At 43.6% G+C, this 14,444-nt stretch overlaps 1 long non-coding RNA gene across 1 annotated transcript in view; it reads right to left on the bottom strand.

Annotated features, from left to right (window-relative positions):
* Nucleotides 1–14,444, bottom strand: part of LOC144330691 (uncharacterized) — a 95,143-nt gene that overhangs the window by 60,310 nt on the left and 20,389 nt on the right. The window lies entirely within an intron of this gene.

Below are 14,444 nucleotides of genomic sequence, written 5' to 3'. Positions count from 1 at the left end.
TATTCTCTTAAGAGTAATTTAGAAGTGCCAAGATATCTACAGTTCATTTTCAAATGGCTCAGCAAAACTGTGACTATGTGGAGAAACCGCTGAAGAGAGAAAGGAGAGAGAGAGAAGATGAGAGAGAGCACAAATGTGACAAAATGTTGGTGGAAAATGTATGTTTAAATTTTTCTCAGGATTAAAAATTGTGAAAAGAAAAAAATGGTTGAACCGCTAAGGGTCTAGTTAGGAAAACTGAAACCACTCTAGGTATTTCAAACAGAGGGACTTTAATACAAGAAATTGGTTTCAAAGATATTGGCTGGGTATGGTGGCTCATGCCTGTAATCCCAGCACTTTGGGAGGATGAGTGGAAGGATCGCTTGAGGTTAGGAGTTTCAGATCAGCCTGGCCAACATGGCGAAACCCCATCTCTACTAAAAATACAAAAATTAGCCAGGCATGCTGGTGCCTGCCTATAGTCCCAGCTACTCAGGAGGCTGAGGCGTGACAATCACTTAACCTGAGAGGCAGATGTTGCAGTGAGCCAAGATTGCACAGTTGTGCACTGCAGTCTGGGTGACAGAGTGAGACTCCATCTCAAAAATAAATACATACACACATACATAAAAAATAAAAATAAACAAAGATATTAAGAAGGTTGGAAGAGTAAAAGGAAGGAAATGGAACTGGAGGATCCAAAAGGAAGAAAGCTATGATCCTTGGAAATCAGAAGCTGTTAGTGCCCTTGAGCTCAGTCCCCAAGTCTGTGCTTGCTGCAGTTGGTTCCAGATCCATGGAAGAGATGCTGCCTCAGTCTGGGCAGGGACTGCTGAAAGAGGTGCTGTCTGCTCAGGCTGCTGGCTCTCAGCTGCCCCCTTCCATTGCCAGCTTCATCAGTAACTATCATCAAGAGTCAGAGCCAGTAGCAGAAAGCTTTCCTCTTCTCCTGCCTTCTAATATCCACGAGCGCCTTTCACTGCAGAAACTCACAGGAAACCAGCAGGCAGGGCATCCTGGGAAATGCAGTTTGCAGAGTCCAAACCCTAGCAATGCAGAGAGTAGGGAAAGAGGATGTGGCACTCAGAGACACAGGGTAGCAGCAGACACATACTCCCACCAGCAGTGGGCAAGCATGCTCTCTGCACCACATTTTGCTACGTCTGACTATTTAACTTTTGAATCTGGTTGGAGTTAAGTGCTTTGAATGTGTATTTTGACAGTTTTAATTTGTATTTTGATTCATCCTTTATGTCCAGCTTATATGTTTCCTCTTTGGAGAAGCTACCTCTGACTATATCTAATGAACATCTCCTGCTGTACTCTGTCATTGTACTCTGGACTTCTTTTACATTGCACCTACCTCCATTAGAAATGATATATTTGTTTGTGAGATTATTTGATTGATATCAGTCTACTCCACCAGCATGTAGATTCTACAAGGGCACAACGGGTCTCTTGTTTTCTGCTCTATTACTAGTACCCAGCAAACAGCCAGGCACATAGTAAGCACGCAATTTACACAGTGAATGGATGAATGAAGAGGGACCAGCTATAACACCAACCTCAAGTGATGCAAGAAGACAACCTGGATTGGGCTGAGAAGAGGAACATCCCCCAGTCACTCCTATTAAGAACTACATAAATTATATGGTGGTTAATGTCAGAACCCCAAGGGGTTATGCCATTCTTTATAACTTGATATATACATATATATATTTATAATTTGTTAGAAGTACTATTTTTACTTTATTTTTTATGGACAGGGTTTTGCTCTTACCTCCAGGTTAGACTGCGGTGGCACAAAAATAGCTCACTGCAGCTTTGAACTCCCAGGCTCAAGTGATCCTCCTGCCTCAGTCTCCTGAGTGGCTGGGACTACAGGCATATACCACCACATTCGGCTATTTTTGTATTTTTGTAGAGACAGGGTCTTTCTATTGTTGCCCAGGCTGGTCTTGAACTCCTGGGCTCAAGTGATTCTCCCGCCTTGGCCTCCCAAAGGGCTAGGATTACAGGCATAAGCCACTGTGCCTGGCCCAATGTTAACTATTAACAAAGTGCATGTAATTTCTTCAGAGGTGGACATTCGTTCACAATCAATGACTTATGAACTCTATAACAAAAACAAGGTTTCCAGATAGTTGGGTAAAGAGAGCTACCTGAACTGACTGGTGCCAAGTGCATGGTGACTGACAGACTATCCTACTTTCTGGTTTGTCCAGGACTGAGGGGTTTCTCAGGACAAGGGACTTTCAGTGCTAAAACCAGGCAACTCCTGGGCAAACATGGGACTAAGTTGGTTTCCCTAGCCAAAAGACATTTGCAGTCCATCTTGGGCCCCACCTAAGAAGTCCAGAAGGTCTCACCTGATATAGAACAGGATATACCCTTACATAAGCACATTAATTTTTACATAGAACCGGTGACGTTGTCAAAGATGGAGGCTAACTTTAAGAGGCCTAAGTTCACAGTGGGTAATATCAGGTTTGTGCCTGTGCACATTTTGAAGGAATTTTTAAAATTGATCTTTTAATATTTGTAGGTGATGTGACTGAATCAGTCAATAGTTTTTAATGGATAACACTAAGTATGTCAGAGGAGAAGTAAAAACTTCCCTAAAAAAAGAAATGCAGCCAATAATAAATAAATAAAGGATAAAGGATGGCCACAGAGAAGGTTTTGGCCAATTTGTGTGTGTGTGGCCCTGTAGTTGTGCATGCTCTGGGCAGGACACGGGTCTCTGTTATCGAGGGGCCAACTCTATCTCTAACACCAGATTGCTCGTGACACGCAGCACTTACGTTCATTGGCATGTGCCAACATGGACCAAGGAGTCAGTAATGACTTGTTTCCAGAAAGCAGCTTCAGGCTCCGGAGTTGACCTCCTGCCTGCCAACTCCATTGGGCTGCATTTTGTGGTGGGAAAATCCAAGGCCTTTGGGAGACAATTTTGTGATGTTGCATTTATGAATTTTGTAGAGCATCCAGCTGACTTCATGGACGATTTATTAGTGTGGTAGCAAATACTGCAGTGTTTGGTGTTCTGTCCCCTTTGTGAAATTGTCTCTTCTATGGACTTCTGTTAACACCCCTCCTTCCTTCCTGGTGGTAGTTCTCCTCTGGTTACTTGTTTGTTTGTTTTTTCGATTATATGCATTTTATTGTGGTGAGAAACACATCACATGAGATGTACTCTTAACAATCTTTTAAGTATACAGTAATGTATTGGTAACTATAATTTATGCACAGTGTTACACAGCAGATCTCTAGAACATCTGCATTTTGCAGGACTGAAGCTCCATACCCACTAAACAGCAATCCCCATTTCTGCCTTTCCCAGCCCCTGACAGTCACCATCCTACTTTCAATGTGTCCTTTGGGCTTCATTTCGTCCCCAGGGGCCTGTCCTTGTCTTCGGGGCCACTGTGTCCCTGCTTGTCCTCTTCTCTCTGAACACATTCCTGCTAGGTAACCTTGTCATAGTATTGTTTCTAATAGCAAAGATGATTTTGAAACAACTTGAAGGTTCAACAGTACAGGATTGGTTAAATATGTTTTTTTTTAATGGACCACTATGCATCATTTGATGAAAATTGCACTGTACATTTGTTGACATAGAGATGTTCATGATATTGCTTAGTTAATAAACCATGTTATAATGTTGCATGTATAATGTGATCCTATTTGTGTGAAAAATAGATAAATACACAGTGACATCTGAATGAATGTTCACCCCGAATATTAACAGTATTTATCTCTAGGTGGTGGAATTATGTGTAACTTAAGCATTATTTCTGTTTGTCAGCAATTTCTAGTTTTTCTACAATAAACATATTTTTAGTGTAGTGAAAAAAAAAATACAGGTTGTAAGAAAAAAGATTCTCTTAGGATATGGATCCCAGTCAGTCAGTTGACTGTGTACAACTCTGCAGTAAATACCCGACCAGGCCAGGTGCAGTGGCTCATGCCTGTAATCTCAGCACTTTGGGAGGCTGAGAAGGGAAAATTGCTTGAGCTCAGGAGTTCAAGACCAGCCAAGTACATAACATACAGAGACCCCCATCTCTTAATTTTTTTTTTTTTTTTAAATTAGACTGGGTATGGTGGCTCAGGCCTGTAATCCCCGCACTTTGGGAGGCTGAAGTGGGCAGATCACTTGAGGTCAGGAGTTAGGGACCAGCCTGGCCAACGTAGTGAAACTCCATCTCTACTAAAAATACAAAAACTTAGCTGGGCGTGGTCGCAGGTACCTGTAATCCCAGCTACTTGGGAGGCTGAGACAGGAGAATTGCATAAACCCAGGAGGTGGAGGTTGCAGTGAGCTGAGATGGTGCCACTGTACTTCAGCCTGGGCGACAGAGTGAGATGCTGTCTCAAATAAATAAATAAAATTAGCCAGGCATGGTGGCAAACCTGTGGTCTCAGCTACTCGGGAGGCTGAGGTGGGAGGATTGCTTGAGCCTGGCAGGTTGAGGCCACAGTGAGCCATGACTGTGTCATTGCACTCCAGCCTGGGCTGGATGGAGAGCTCTTCTAAATAAATAAATAATAAATAAATAAAAATCTCTGGCTTTTTAAAGGTCCTCACTACAAAAACAAGTATGTGAGGCAATGCATATGTTAAGTAGCTCAATTTAGCCTTTCCACAATGTTTACATATGTCAGAATACGTACACAATAAATATCTAAAATTTTTACGTGTCAAAATAAATACATAAATTACTTAGGAAAAAAAATCCCCTCTTTTGAATCAGAGCCTTTGACGTTGGACTCATTACTTAACCTTTTTAAGTCTCAATTCCATCGTCTCTGGAGTGGGTCTTAGACCAACTTTATTAGATCGTTTTGAGGATTCAGTGATTGGGCACCCAGGTCATAAATCTCTCCCCTCCCCTGGCCTCTGACGTCATTCTTCATGGAGGATAAGCCCTGAGAGTCCCACATCCTGTGAAGTAGTTTTGTTCTTTAAATGGCTGATTAACTCACAGGGGTAGTATCTTTTAATGCAAGTTCTCTACATGAAATGAGGTGCCAAGTTAACAACCCAGGAAAACAGAAGGCTTATGTTTTTCCACATAATAAACTGTGAAGAAATGAGTAGGGCAAGCTTTCCAGCCTCTCTATTAGAGTTACATGCCTATAAAATACAAAATGTACACACACATCTTTGAGCCACTGTGTTGCTCTGGCTAAGCAATGGAATGCTAATGATTATTCAGGAATTCTCTTGATCCTGTTTGATAGAGTTAAAAAATTTTTTTTCTGTAACCTGTAGCTAAACTTTAAAATAGCCAGGTCTTGGCTGGGCACGGTGGCTCATGCCTATAATTCCAGCACTTTGGGAGGGCAAGGCGGGTGGATCACCTGAGGTCAGGAGTTTGAGACCAGCCTGGCCAACATGGTGAAACCCTGTCTCTACTAAAAATACAAAAATTAGCCAGGCATGGTGGTGCACGCCTGTAATCCCAACTACTCGGGAGGCTGAGGCAGGAGAATCACTTGAGCCCAGGAGGTGGAGGTTGCAGTGAGCCGAGATCATGGCATTGAACTCCAGCCTGGGCAACAGAGCAAGACTCGGTCTCAAAAACAACAACAACAACAACAACAACAACAACAAAAACCAGGCCTGTTCAGTTTAGCACTTGCACAGAATCCTGTTATGTGCCAAACACTGGGTATTGGGGGTTTGGAAATAAGTGAGACAGATAAATAAATAAGACTCTCCTCTGTCTGGGTAGTCTCAGGGGATGATAGAAGCATAAGCAGCTCCTTCTAATAGTCTGTGGCAGAGATGGGGTAGAGGTTTGCTCAGAGGATTCCCATACAGAAGAACGGGGCTGAGAAATGTCAAGGCCATCAACAGCAGCACAGGCCCCAGTAAAGCTCCCAAGCAGGCTTCAAGAATACCATGCAGACGGGATGGGGAACAAAAGAATCCTTATTTCTCCAGAGTATTAGCCCCATTTCCCACCTCCCATTTGTGTGTCAAAGTTGCTGCCCAGCCAACACAGGGCTAGGGGACAGCGCTGCGGCCCTTGCGACTGTAAGAATTAAAGAAAGAGGAAAGAAACACAAAAAGCAGCTCAACAGTCAAAGAACAGGTTTATTTTGAAGATATAAACCTGAGAGGGACTTCTGGCCCATTTCAGTCGGGAGCACATTCTCCTACAGACTAAGAGTATATATTGGTTTTATGGTGAGGGGGCTTATCACAAGCTTGGAATGTTTCTGTGTAGGGGAGAAGTTTATGATGGCGTTGGAATGTCTCTGGTCGGAGGGGAGGTTATTTTGGGGCTGACAAGTCTCTGGTTGGGGAGGAGTTCGGAATGTTTCTGATCGGAGATATTATTTGTGGTTTATGGTCATGCTGACCTTAGCCATTAGGCTGATGCCCTTTGGATTTAGGTGGGTTTTGATCAAGGTGAACTTTAGAATGGCAGTGCTTGTCCAAGACGGCGATGCTCTTGCTCTGTCAGTGACTAAAGAAATGGCTTCACTTCCTCTGAGGCTCTTATGACTAAAGAAAGGACTGGCTTCCTGTGGAGTCCCTCACTCTATAAGACAGACACTATAGGGGAAAAATGAGTCAGGCCATGCCTGTCTTCCAGAACCTTAGAGTCTGGTAGAATCCTTCTTGCCTCTCTCCTACTTCAGGGATAACCAGCAATCCTCGACACTCGTTGGCTAGAAGCTGTACAACTCCAGTCTCTGCCTCCCTTCTCACATGGCCTTCTCCCCGCTATGTCCTCATATCATCCTCCTAGGAGGTTACCACTCAAACTGGTAAAAAGGCCCACTCTGCTCCAGTGTGACCTCATCTTGACTAATTATGTCTGCAACAACCTTATTGCCAAACAAGGCCGCATTCTGAGGCACTGGGGACGAGGACTCCCACATATCCTTTTGGAACTGTAACAGGGAGATGAGGCAGTTATCTACAGCGCCTTCAGTCCCCTACTGCATGGGCCAATGGGAAAGTTCCCCTGGGGCCTTGGAAGGTTCACTGAAGAATCGGCGTGTAAAAGGCAGATTAACTGGAGAAAAGGCACACAAATGTATTTGACGTGTATATACGGAGCCTCCAGACTGAAGACCCAGAGGTACAGGGGAGATTGTCCATTTTTATTCTCAGGTTCAACAAAGTATGGACGGCTGTGTCTGTCTAGATTCTTCCCGGCCTCTCTGTGCAGCACTCCTTCCTCTGGGTATGAGACAAGACCCTTTCTGCAATGGGGGCCTTATGACCTACCGTCAAACACTGTAGGTCAGATCATTTCTTTATGGCCAGTTTTTACATAGAAAGGCAGAGTAATACTTTTAGGTTTTATAGCTGGCTTTGGGGAAAAGGGTTTCTGATTTCTAAGACTTACCTTGGGGAGAAGGGATTCTAGTTTCTGTGGCTAGCCTTGAGGGAGAGTGGGACTGAGAGACAGGAGAGAAGGACAAAGTCAGAAAATCTTTTGCTCCTGAGGTTGCTTCTGAGGCCTTCATTTTGGGACATTATTTTCTGAGCCGAACAGTACTACTGGAATCCATCGTACTGTCAGAGGCATTTGAACCAGAGCAACTCCATCTTGAATAGGGGCTGGGAAATATAAGGCTGAGACCTGCTGGACTGCATTCCTGGGAGGTTAGTCACAGGATGAGACAGGAGGTCAGCACAAGATACAGGTCATAAAGACTCTGCTGATAAAACAGGATGCAATAAAGAAGCCGGCCCAAAGCCACCAAAACCAAGATGGTGACAAAAGTGACCTCTGGTCGTCCTCATTGCTCTTTATGCATTAATTATGATGCACTAGCTGCTCAAAGACACTCCCACCAGTGCCATGACAGTTTACAAATGCCTTAGCAATGCCTGGAAATTACCCTTATATGATCTACAAGGGGGAAGAACCCTCAGTTCCAGGAAATCCCTGCCCCCTTCCCAGAAAACTCATGAATAATCTACCCCCTGTTTAGCATATAATCAAGAAATAACCGTAAGTATGCTCAATCAAGCAGCCCATGCTGCTGCTCTCTGCCCGTGGAGTAGTCAATCTCTTGTTTCTTTATGTTTCTAGCAAACTTGCTTTCACTCTACTTTATGGACTTGCCCCAAATTCTTTCTTGTGTGAAATCTAAGAACCCTCTCTTGGGGTCTAGATCAGGACCCTTTCTGGTAACAAAGGCATGTGGTGAAAAGAGCTTGGAGGTTGACATGGCAAAGCCTGGGATCCTTCCTCACTCTTGGGCCTGTGTTCGCACCAGTGAAATGAGGTGCTTGGGGTTTCTTGCCTTCTATCGTGTTCTGACGGTCTTGATGAACTCTGGTCCCACATTTGAACCAAGGCCATGGCACATGTAGCAGAAATATTGCATTGAGCAGTCTTTTTGTCTTGTGGACAGCAAATTGTGCTACTTTTTAAAAGTCACGGTGTTGATCAAGTTTGTCTTCCAGCCTTATCTCTCTCTATGCTTCCCCACACCACACACACATTTTAGCACCTCCTCTTCCAGTTGGAACCAGGAAGAATCATTTAGAACTGCTGATTACTCCTTAGGGTGAAGGAATTTAGCTTAATTATTCATTCCAGACATTTGAAAGTAAAACTCTCTTGAAGGAATTTAAAGCATCTGCAAGCAAAGAGGAATGTTCTTTATTTTAATTCAGGAGATTGGTCACTATTTCTAAAGTCAAACTTTGATGATCATCAGAAAAGCATGAAGTTACTCCTGACTTAAGCCTACTGGGACGTATGGAGTTAGGTGAGGAGGGATGGTCTTCACTCACCGCCTGTATGGAGGCTGTGAGTTGCTGCACCTTTGGTGGCCTGGAGCCCAGACACCTGCTGTCAGGGAGAGGGGCAAGCAAGTGTGACAACTCTAGGGCCCAGAGCCCCTCTCACTTGGGCTTAGGATGGCTGGGCAGCCCTGTCTGTCTGAAGCCTCCCTTGCCTCAGTCCCTGTTCCTGTCTGAGCTTCGGAACAGAGTCGCTCCTTTTTCAACATCTCTAGATTCTCTGATTCCAGGAATGCAGAAGGGGCCTTTCCTGGAAGTGCCCTCTTCCCCTACCCCATGCCACTGAAGCTGGGTAATGGTACTTGCAATTTCTGGGGAGACCACTCATGCAGTTTCCCGGTCCCAAGTTTCTGGGGTCTCAAGTCCCAGGACACTCAGGATACCATGGACAGGAAGCAGGGAGAAGCTGACTCTGCTGCTATGGACATCTCAGGAAAGAAGGCAGCCTAGGCAGGTGCAGAAGTGTCAGAGGCATTTGAACTAGAGCAACTCCATCTTGAACAGGAGCTGGGTAAAATGAGACTGAGACCTACTGGGCTGCATTCCCAGATGGTTAAGGCATTCTAAGTCACCGGATGAGACAGGAGGTCAGCACAAAATATAGGTCATAAAGACCTTGCTGATAAAACAGGTTGCAGTAAAGAAGCTAGCCAAAACCCACCAAAACCAAGATGGCGATGATAGTGACCTCTGGTGGTCCTCACTGCTACACTCCCACCAGCACCATGACAGTTTACAAATGCCATGGCAATGTCAGGAAGTTACCCTATATGGTCTAGAAAGGGGAGGCATGAATAATCCACCCGTCGATTAGCATATCATTAAGAAATAACCATAAAAATGGTCAACCAGCAGTCCTCAGGGTTGCTCTTTCTATGGAGTAGCCATTCTTTTATTCCCTTACTTTTTTTTTTTTTTTGAGACGGAGTCTTGCTCTGTTGCCCAGGCTGGAGTGCAGTGGCTGGATCTCAGCTCACTGCAAGCTCCGCCTCCCGGGTTTACGCCATTCTCCTGCCTCAGCCTCCCGAGTAGCTGGGACTACAGGCGTCCGCCACCTCCCCTGGCTAGTTTTTTGTATTTTTTTTCAGTAGAGACGGGGTTTCACCATATTAGCCAGGATGGTCTCAATCTCCTAACCTCATGATCCGCCCATCTGAGCCTCCCAAAGTGCTGGGATTACAGGCTTGAGCCACCGCGCCCGGCCTATTCCCTTACTTTCTTAATAAACTTGCTTTTGCTTTGCACTGTGGACTTGCCCTGAATTCTTTCTTGCGCAAGAACCTTCTCTTGGGGTCTGGATTAGGACCCCTTTCCTGTAACAGATGGAGCCTAGATTCTGAGCAACTCTGGAGGCGACACCATGTCAGAGCCAAATCCTGTACCTCCTAGGAGAAAAAGTTCTCAACACTGATGCTGACTGTACTTGCAATAAAGTGAGGAGATGACAATGATAAAAATGTGTGCTGACTGGAAAAATAATCCAATTCACAGCTGTTTAGTTCCTATTGCTCTAGTTATGCCAAAATGCCATACAACATAATACTTACGCATATTTTTAAGTGTTTTAGATTAATGTGACTTATATTTTATATATGTCTACTTAGCTTTCTGTTTCTATTTAATTTTTTTCTAGGTTCATTGAAGTATAATTTACATACAATAACATTCCCCTAAGATATTGAGCATTTTTATTACTCAAAAATGTTTTCTCCAAACCCCTTCCCTAACCTCTGACTCAAGGCAACCACTGACCTGCTTTCTGTTACTTAAAGTTTTGCTGTTTCTAGCATATCATATAATTAGAATAATACAGTATTGAGTCTTTGTGTCTCACTTATTTAGTAGAAGGGTTTGAGACTCATTCATGCTGGACGATTTAATATTTTGTCCCTTTTTATTGCTAAGTAGTAGTTCATTTTATGAATATAACACAATGTATTAATCCATTTATCAGTTGATGCATATTTGGGTTGCTTCCAGTTTTCAGTTCTATGAGTAATGCAGATGTACATATTGTCTCAGTTTATTTGGGTTTCCATAACAAATACCAGAGACTGGGTGGTTTATCAACAACATTTATTTCTCACAGTTCTGGAGGCTGGAAAGTCCAAGATCAAGGTGCTAGCAGATTTGCTGTCTGGTGAGAAGCCACTTTCTGCTTCATAGATGGTACCTTCTCACTATATCCTCACAAGGTGGGCAGACTGAGAGAGCCCCCTTGGATCTATTTCACAAGGGCATTGATCTCCCTCATGAGAGTTCTGCCCTCATGACCTATTCACCTCTCGATAGCCCCCATTTCCTAATACCATCACCTTGATGGTTAGGATTTCAACATAAGAATTTTGGGGAGACACAAACGAGTAATACAGACACAGTGTATTTCTGCATTACTCAGGGAACCATAGACCATAGAATTCCATCCCTGACCCACCAAAATTCACACCCTTCTCACACGCACAATACATTCACCCTAATACCCTCCAAAGTCTTAACTCATTCCAGCATCAACTGAAAACTCTGAAGTCCAGAGTCTCATTTAAACATCATCTAAAACAGATATGGGTAGGACTCCAGGTACAATTCATTTACAGGCAAGTTGCTCTGCAGTTGCGAACCCATGAAAGCAAACATGTTACGTGCTTCCAAAATACAATAGTGGGACAGGTACAGGATAGACATTCTCATCCCAAAAGGGAAAAATAGAAAAGAAGGGCTAATATGTTCCAAGTAAGTTCAAAACCTTAAGGCTCAGAAACAACCTTCTTTGACTGAAGCCTCTGCCCTCTAGGCCCACTGGGTTGGAGGGTTCCATTTCTGGAGGTTTGCTGGGCAGGGGTTGGGCTACCAAGTCTCCTGGAGGCCCTGTCCCCATGGCTTTGCTGGGCACAGCTCCGACCACAGTTGTCATGAGTTGGAGCCTCCTATCTTCGGCTATCCTGGGCTGGAATTATATGCTAGTAACTCTACCAGTCTGGGATGCTCCCCCTCCCCCACCCACAGAGCACTGCCTTAGTGGGGACTCTCTGAGGTGGCCCACCCTCATGGTGGCCTGGGTTGGGTACTCAATACTCTGAATGGCTTTTTCTTTCAAAATCTAGGTGAAAATAGCCATGACCCATGCCTCATGCACCCTGCGTTCTGGTAGAGACAGTGCCTTACTGAGGCTGCCGTGGTTTCCTGTCTGTACTTTCTGAAGGGACAGCTACCACAGCCTATGCCACACTTGGGCCCACTGGAGCCACACCTGGGGCAGTCAAGAAATGCTGTGTGGTATGCAGGGAGCAGAGCCTTGAAATTGTTCTGAAACCCAGGCACTTGTGTTCTGGGCCTGTGATGAGAGGGGCAGCACCAATAATCTCCAAAATATTTTTTGGGTCATTCATTCATTGTCGTCATGAATAGCACCTGGTTTCCACTGGGATACCAGATCTATACTAATTTCCTCATCAAACAGTCACTTGGTTACACTCTTGCTCTCTCTTGAACATGCTTTTTCATTCCTTACAATATGAACAGGCTGAGAATTTTCCAAAATTTAATGTTTTGCTTTCCTTTTGATTAAAAAGCAATCCATGTTTACATAGTTTATCTCTTGTTGTATTTTACTATAAGCAATTAAGAGAAACCAAGCAGCATCTTCAATATTTTACTTAGAAATTTCATGAGGGAAGTCCCAGCCAGAGCAATCAGGCAAGAGAAAGAAATAAAGGGCATCCAAATTGGAAAAGAAGAAGTCAAACTGTCTCTGCTTGCTGATGACATAATCTTAGAAAATACTCAAGGCTTCTCCAATAGACTTCTACATTTGATAAACAAATTCAGTAAAGTCTCAGGTTACAAAATCAGCATACACAAATCAGTAGCACTACTAAAACCACCAAGCTGATAATCAAATCAAGAACCCAATCCCCTTTACAATAGCTGCAAAAATAAAATAAAATATTTAAGAATATATTTAACCAAGGAGATGAAGGATTTCATTTTTCTTCCCTCCCTCCCTCCTTCCTTCCCTTCCTTTCCTTCTTCCCTCCCTCCCTCTCTTCCTTCCCTTCTTCCCTCCCTCCTTCCTTCCCTCCCTCCCTTCTTTTCTTTCTTCTTCCCTTCCCCTTCCCTTCCTTTCTGTTCTCTCTTTTTCTTTCTTTCTGAGACAGTGTCTGGCTCTATCACCCAGGCTGGAGTGTAATGGCATGATTTCAGCTGATTGCAACCTCCACCTCCTGGGCTCAAGCTATCCTCCCACCTCAGCCTCCTGAGTAGTTGGGACTAGAGGTGTGCACCACCACACCTGGATAGTTTTTGTATTTTTTGTAGAGACAGGGTTTTGCCATGTTTCCCAGGCTGATCTAGAACTCCTAGGCTCAAGCAATCTGCCCCCTAGGCCCCCCAAAGACTGGGATTACAGGCATGAGCCACAGACCTGGTGAGGTGAAGGATTTCTACACGGAGAACTACAAAACACTGCTGAAAGAAATCACATGTTCATGGATTGAAAGAATCAATATTGTGAAAATGACCATGCTACCCAAAGCAGTCTACACATTCAATGCAATTTCTATCAAAATACCAATGTCCATTCTCATGGAATTAGAAAAAACAATGCTAAAGTTCATATGAAACTGAGAAAGTGCCCAAATAGCCAAAGCAATCCTAAGCAAAAAGAGCAACTCTGGAGGCATCACATTACTCAACTTTAAATTATACTATAAGGCTATAGCAGCCTAAGAGCATGGTACTGGTATAAAAGTTGATACACAGACCAATGGAACAGAATAGAGAACCAGAAATAAAGCAAAATGCTTACAACCAAGTGATCTTTGATAAAGCACGGAAAAAAAAACTGGGGAGAGGACTCTATTCAATAATGCTGCTGGGAAAATTGGATAGCCACATGTAGAAGAATAAAAATGGACCCCTATCTCTCATTATATAAAAAAAATCAACTCAAGATGGACTAAAAAAATTAAATCTAAGACCTGAAATTATTTAAAAATTCTAGAAGAAAACCTAGGCACAAAGCTCTTCTAGATATTGGCAGGCAAATAATTTATGACGAAGACCCCAAAAGCAAAGGCAATAAAAACAAAAATAGACAAATGAGTCCTAATTAAACTAAAAAAGCTTCTATACACACAGCCAAAAGAAATAATCAGAGTAAACAGACAACCTATACAGTTGGAGAAAGTATTTGCAAACTATGCAACCAACAAAGAACTAGTATTCAGAATCTACAAGGAACTCAGATCAGAAAGAATAAAACAAATAATCTTGTTTAAAAAGTAGGCAGGCTGGGTACAGTGGCTCATGCCTGTAATCCCAGCAGTTTGGAAGGCCAAGGTGGGAGGATTGCTTGAGCCCAGGAATTCAAGGCCAGCCTGGGGAATACAGGTAGACACTATCGCTAAAAAAATAAAAATAAAAAATTACTGGATATGGTGGCATGTGCTTGTGGTCCCAGTGACTTGGGAGGATCACTTGAGCCCAGGAGGTCAAGGTTGCAATGAGCCGTGACTGTGCCACTGCACTGTAGCCTGGGTGACAGGGTGAGACCCTATCTCAGAAAAAAAAGGGGGTGGGGTGAGAGTGGGCAAATGACATGAATAGGCATTTCTCAAAAGAAGATGTACAAATGGCCAAAAAACATTTTTAAAATGTTCAATATCACAAATCACTAGGG

This window comes from Macaca mulatta, chromosome 8 (genome assembly GCF_049350105.2).
Source record: "Macaca mulatta isolate MMU2019108-1 chromosome 8, T2T-MMU8v2.0, whole genome shotgun sequence".
In the NCBI taxonomy this organism is placed as follows: Eukaryota; Metazoa; Chordata; class Mammalia; order Primates; family Cercopithecidae; genus Macaca; species Macaca mulatta.
The sequence above is the reverse complement of the archived record's forward strand: the minus strand, read 5'-3'. Positions and strand labels throughout refer to the sequence as shown.